Source organism: Athene cunicularia (genome assembly GCF_003259725.1).
Source record: "Athene cunicularia isolate RWA chromosome 5 unlocalized genomic scaffold, athCun1 chr5_part1, whole genome shotgun sequence".
NCBI lineage: Eukaryota > Metazoa > Chordata > Aves > Strigiformes > Strigidae > Athene > Athene cunicularia.
The window spans coordinates 40,392,920-40,399,988 of NW_020799101.1; positions in this window are offsets into that span (position 1 = coordinate 40,392,920).

The window sequence follows — 7,069 nt, forward strand, 5'->3', positions numbered from 1 at the left end:
GGTTGGCACCTGCAGAATTAGGAGGCACAGACAATGGGGGAGAAAGGACTTTACACGGTCTTGGTGCAAAAAGGAAGATCTTGTGTTTTGCAGTAGGGCATCTAAAGAGGATATTCTTATCAGGAATGTTATTTTCCCCCTCTTGATATAGCAAAATAATTGCTTTAATTAGAGTGTTTTTGTGAGCCTTGTGCCAGCTCTGAAGAAGACAAGAAACTGCTGACCTATAGAGATCCTTGGAACCTCTGGGAAGCTTTGCTATAGCAAGTACATCCTTCTGCACGGCAAGCTGCTGCAGGAGGATCTGTGCCTCCAGAGCTGTAGTTTCTCTTGGACTGGCTTTGCACCAAATCCAGCACAGACATGCACATACATGGCATAATTTCCCCATTTGGGCCAAATGTGCCATGATGAGAGGTTGTCCATCCTAGTCTTCTGTCACTGTTCCCAGGAGGGAGGAGACAGAGAGGCGCTTTGCTTTGCTTGCACCCACAGCAAAGATCCTCCAGCTCCTCTTGCATGTGTCTCACTGCCTGATTTGTTCCCTAGGGTTAAGATGCTTTACTTGTCATTAGAAAAAAATAAGCAGTAGAGAAATAGCCTCATGAGATTAAAAAACATGCAGACCTGGATCACATAGTTATAGAAATATGAATACACAAGAGTATTTATTTCCATACACACAAATAGGTTATTTTGATTAAGTTCATTGCAGGCAACCTGTGCTTTAGGTTGAATTAATAACACAAACCACAGTAATACTATGCAAACCAATTGAGTTATTTCATGTTTCTCCCAGATCATTCACTTCTTCAGGGAGAACTTCTTTAGGGAAGAACTTTGTAGAGTAGGGCTGATGGTTGGACTCGATGATCCCAAGGGTCTTTTCCAACCTGAATGATTCTTTGGATTGCAAAAGGAATAGAATAGAATAGAATAGAATAGAATAGAATAGAATAGAATAGAATAGAATAGAATAGAATAGAATAGAATAGAATAGAATAGAATAGAATAGAATAGAATAGAATAGAATAGAATAGAATAGAATAGAATAGAAATTTCAGTTGCTAGGGACCTAAAATGATCATCTAGTCCAACTGCCTGACCACTTCAGGGCTGACCAAGTTAAAGCACGGTATTAAGGGCACTGTCCAGGGTTTAACCACCCTCTTGGTAAAGAAATGGTTCCTGGTGTCCAGTCCAAACCTTTGAACCATTCCCGTGTGTCCTACCACTGGATCTGAGGGAGAAGAGCTCAGCACCTCCCTCTCTACTTACCCTCCTCAGGAGGCTGTAGAAAGCCGTGAGGTCGCCCCTCAGCCTCCTTTTCTCCCAGGTAGACAAGCCCAATGTCCTTAGCGGCTCCTCACAGGACATTCCTTCCAGCCCTTTCACCAGCTCTGTTGCCCTCCTCTGGAGCCATTCAAGGCCCTTCTTGAATTGCGGGGCCCAGCCCTGCACACAGGGCTCCAGGGGAGGCCACGCCGCTGAATCCAGCGGGATAATCCCCGCTGGGGACCGGGGGGTTCTACTTACTGTGTGTGACGCACCCCGGGGGCCGCTTTGTCCTCGTGGCTGCCGGGGCACACGGCTGCCTCCCAGTGAGCCTGCTGCCCACCCGCACCCCCAGGTCCCTTCTGCAGGGCTGCTCTGCAGCCACTCCTCTCCCAGTTTATATTGTGCCTGGTGTACAGGAATCGGTACTGGGTTTATATAATGAGGTTTTGGTAGTGAGGTGAAGCATTGTTGGGGTGGCTTCAAGCCACATTTCAAGGCTCACATGCAGGATTTTATCTCTACTTTCCTAATGAGTAGATAAAGGTACCCACAGTGTGCTTGTCTGAGTCATGTCACTCTGAAGCTTTAAATAGCATCATAAGAGCCTGGTAGAGGGAGCAGGACACAGTGTTTCTGTAATGACAAGCCAGACAAGGACAAAAGTACTCTGTGCAGCTCCCTATTTTAAAATACAGGGGAGGAGGAGTGTCAGTGGATGGGAGAGGTGTCTGTGGAATGCCTGCCTTGTTCCTGTAAGGGAGCTCTCTGGATATAGTCACAGTTTTATTTCTGTACTGCTGAAAAGTTACAGCTTTAATAGTGTGGTTTGTCCAGGGTAGATTCTCAGAAGATACTTCTTGTGGATTCTGGACAGGTTCTGGCTCTCGGTTCTTCTTCACTTTGCATGTATCCTTCCAGAACAAAACTTTGAAAGTTGGTCTGTAGTTGGTCTGTAGTCAGCCTGGACTGATTTTCTCATGACCAGCTCACTTTCTTTGCACAGTCAGTGTGAACCTCTCAAGGGATGGTTCTTACAGCTACAAACAGGTCAGATGTCATTTCCTTACAGTATCACTAGTGTTTTTGTTCACACACTAGTGGGGAGCTGTGTATCTTCCATGCGGTGGTGTGCTTGCCTTTTCTTCTAGGTTTTCCCTCAAGGCGATAGACTCTTTTAAATGACTGTGGTCATTTGCAGAATGTCTCATTTTAGGCATTTTTTGGGACATGGTTTTGCTCAGTCAGGCCTAACTCAAGATTCAACAAGCTTGAAGGAGGCTTTTTACACCTTTCACATGCGAAACCATGATGCTCAGCAAGGAGCAGCAGTAGGCTGCAGTAAATAAGACTGGAATGTCTTAGGAGAGGTGAGGAAGGCTGTGAAAGTCTTGGAGGCTAAAGTCTTGGAGAAAGTCTTGGAGGCTAAAAACCCCTGAAGGGGTATTTATCTTGTTTGCATCCTTTGCCTTTGCAATCATTGTTTGCAAGTACATAATGATAAGCTTTGTTTAGGAACAATTTTCTGGGGCATGGTTTTCCCCACTGCTGCTTGCTAAGTGGCCCCACCAGCTCACACTTCTTTATTAACTACATTTTGTAACACTGCACAGAGCTCTTTAATTGTTTAGCTCTGGTTAGCTCCTATTAGCTGTGGAAGAACAAAGTAAAACAGCGAATAGTTTTGTATTTGTACTAGATTATTCATCTTATTTCTTCCCATAGATTTATAAAAGCCAGAAGTACCATCAGATCATCTTGTTAGACCCGTTAAATGTCAGGCCTGTTACCTGCCATGCAGTTACTTAAATGTTAATCCTACTCAGCTGTGGCTGACCAGAGTCCTTCTTGAAAAAAATGAGCTCTTTTCTTTTAAAGTTATCAGGAATGTTGATATTTCATAGAAGCATGTTCTAGTGGGTGATCACCTTCCAGCAATAAGTATGCACTTGGTTTCTAGCCTCATTTAGTTTAGCCAGAGCCCAGACATTAGTTCTTGTTAAACCTTTTCCTAATAACTTAAATGCCATTGCATAACCACTGTTTCTTCATTAGGGTCGATTTTATAAAATATATCAAGGTTACACCACAGTCTTCTTTTTGTCAAACCTGTAGATTCAGCCCTTCAGGTTGTCATTATAACAAACCTTTATTTGCTATGTCCAGCTGTATCTCTGTTCTTGCACTTCCTACAACTCTTATTGTCCCTTTATCAAACACCATCTCCAGTACCCTTCCCACTACTGCCATACACTGAGACGAACATTGCCTTGTTATTCTTTTATTCTTACATATAGATGACTTCCCAGTTTCTACATACAGAATCCAGTTGTCCTCATTTGCCATTAGAGACTTCTTCCGAGTTGTTTGTCTTCCGTAAGCTGGTGAGTTAGTGTTTTCCACACTGCAGTCTTCCCTTTCGTAAGGGGGAGTAAATTGTTACATACACTTGTCCTTCCTTTCATCATAACTTCACACTTCAATGTGTTGGAATTAACTGTGGTTAATCATGTCAGTTTATCAAGCAGGCCGGATCGTTCTGTATGATTGCCTTGTCCTCAGTATTACTCAGCACTCCATCGATCTTTGCTCTACTGCAAACCTGGACAGTCAGGATGTCATGCTCAGTTCCAAATCACTCATGAAAATGTTGAATAGAGTTTGAGACTGGTAAATTCTTAAAAATTCCTCAGAAGAAAACTTTTTTTAGTGATGTTTCTCACTGAGAACTAATTCTGAAATCAGTTAGCTAGATTCTGAGATCAGTTAGTTTCTTAACCTTATTAATATAAACCTTTTTTTAATCTTTGCATAACAAACATTTTACTATCTACCCAATAGACTGTAAGTAAAAAAAAACCTGCAACCGCAGGATAGAACAAAACCAGTTTAATCTTATTAAAAAACCCACTCTTTTATACTGACTGTCTTCCAAAAGATAGCTCAGGGTTTACCAAAACTACTCATCACCTTACAGAGAACCTCCGACTAATGTTAACCCTAGAAAGATTTATTTTCCATGCAGTCACCTTGCATCACCATTTTACTATCCCGTGCACCTTACTGATGGAACATCCTGTAATTGCTTTGACATCCTTTACAGCTTTATTGCACTCTGCTCACTGAGAGACAACACCAGTACTGTGGTTTGCAAGATCAATGCATCCATAGGAACAGCATACTTCAGTTTTGGCTGTACACTGGCATCAGCTCTAGTAAGACTTTCGCAAAGCTTAATAGAAATAGATTAAAAAAAAAAAATAAAAAAAGAAAGAAAAATAAATGCACAATTATATCTACCTTTATTCAGATCAGCTCCCAGAAACTTTCTCATCCTTTTTTTCCTGCCCTTTTATTTCCCAGCTATATAGTTCTTGAGCTCTTTACCAAACCATATGACTAGGCATTCTGTTCATATGCAAGTCAGGTAGGTCCTTTATTTCTACGTTCATGGAAAGGGTTTCAGACATCATTTTTGCACCAAATCTCCCTGGGTGTTTTGATAGATAGATAGATAGATAGATAGATAGATAGATAGATAGATAGATAGATAGATAGATAGACAGACAGACACACATATATGTATATACACACACACTTACACATGCACATGGAATTTGACTGGGTGGAACCATCTGCTGTACAGACAGTAAATTGTACTAGTTGATGACTGTCCTAAGGCTAACTACACATCATCAATCTTTTTTTGGGGGGAAACACTCTCTTGTGTGGTGGAGTGCAATTTTCAGTGAATAATTTTTTTGTATGCTGAAACTTATATTAAATATAAACATGCATACATTAACAAATGTTGTACAAAAAGAAGAATGTATGTACAACTTGAAACTAACTCCTGACTTAAAGTAAGTGTTGCTATTAACTATTTAAGGGATGATGGAGCATTTGGTGTCCATGACTACCAGCCCACATTTTGAAGAATAGCAAGAGAACCAGGAGTGGTAATATATGATAACCGATTTTTAATTAATCAGATATTGTGCCCACTATTTCATTGGAAGCCAGAGTAGCCAATTTAGTAACACATTACAACATCCCTCTTGCTACTTTTGAAAATTGGCACAATATTCACTTTCTTTCTATTTTCTGCAGTTTCTCAGTGTTGCAAGAATTAAAATAGCTCAACCATAGACAGTCAGGAATCCTCCTAGACTATGCTTTTGGAACTAATTGGTGAGAATTATCTCTCTTCTGTCTTGATATGTGTTGTATGGCTATGTGTTGCAAAACAGTTCATAATATTCATCAACGAAACATGTACAGTTTCTACTTTCCTGACATAGAACACAAGTGTTTTGTTAGAATTCCTGCTTCAGCTGCATCATTAGTAATTATTTTGCTATCTCTATAAAGTAATAAATAAAGATGTTTGATAGGATTTTGCTTTCTCCTCATATACATTTCCTTTATATTTGCATATATATATCTATATCTATATCTTCATATTGTCACCCTTTTCTATATTCTGTAAATTTTTATTTATGTTGAAAGTTTGGTATTTCCCATTTTCCCATGTACTGTTTCACATTCAGCTGCTGCCTTCTTATCACTTCTGAAAGAGATTGGGCTTTCAGCCAAAAATGTGAAATTGGGATAGCTCGTATCATACCACTGAGATTTCCTCAACTGCAGCAGGGATAGTTATGCTTCCAGAGACATCTTTTAGCCCACCCTGACTTTTCCCACTGGTTTTTAGCATGCAGCTGCAATGTTGAACCTCCAAAACACAATAGGATTTTCTCTTTGTCGATCACGCAAGTTTTTTTTTTAACTAACAGCTAGTCTGACCTTATTATTGTCTTGGACTTGTGGAAATACAGGGAATAATTAATTTTCCTTTCACGTCGTATCTGTGCAATGTGATCTAATTAAGTAGATTTTAGTCATTACATCACATAGGGTCAAAATATCAAAACCATGTGAGAGTTGCAGGCAGTAACTGTTTAGACTGGTTTCTGCCTGGTTTAGTAACATGTGGCTTGCTTACATTTATTATAATGGATATTCAGCAATGTTTGCCACTACAAATTTGCCTTTCTTTAATCTGTGTTTTCTTGACCTGACCTAAGAGTCACATTTGTCTTTGATGTCTGTGAGTTTTAGTACAGTACCATGTTGCAATGGTTATTTAATTTAGCAGATAATAGGATGTACTTACATAGTTGCCTATCTTGATCTGGAGAATGTTTCTTTCCTTACGCGTTTCTGAAACACTTCCTTAAGGTGTTTTGCAATTGTTTCTTTAAAGTCTTTCCATGTGGAGCTGTTAACATAGTTTAATCGTTGTGATCAGCCCTTTTGTGAGTAAGTGGCCACACTAGATTCCTGCACAGTTTTGCATTTTGTTCAGCGGGAGCATGTGGAATGATAGCTGACTCTTTAGCCTACGAGCCCCAAATTCTCCCACACTTGGGTCCCCAGACAACTGTGAAGCCTTTTGGGACTGCCTGAGAAACAGCTTTGTTTTGTTAGCAGCTATGTGGAGTCACACATGTAGCACCACTGAGACCACATCCCATGGGCAGCTGGCACGAGGCATGGGTGATAGCTCAATCTCATGGCACAAAATGCAGGTCTGTGGGGTGTCCGTGTGACTCCCAGCAGAGCCTGGGTTTGTTAAGCACTACTTACATGACCTACCAGGTGCCTTGGAAAGGCTGTCACTCCATCCTCCCAGTGACAACACACTGTATATAGGGCAAGATACGCTGCCATGCACACCTCTTCAGATTGCACAATGGGTCACAAGGCTTGAAGTCAACATGGCAATGGGAAC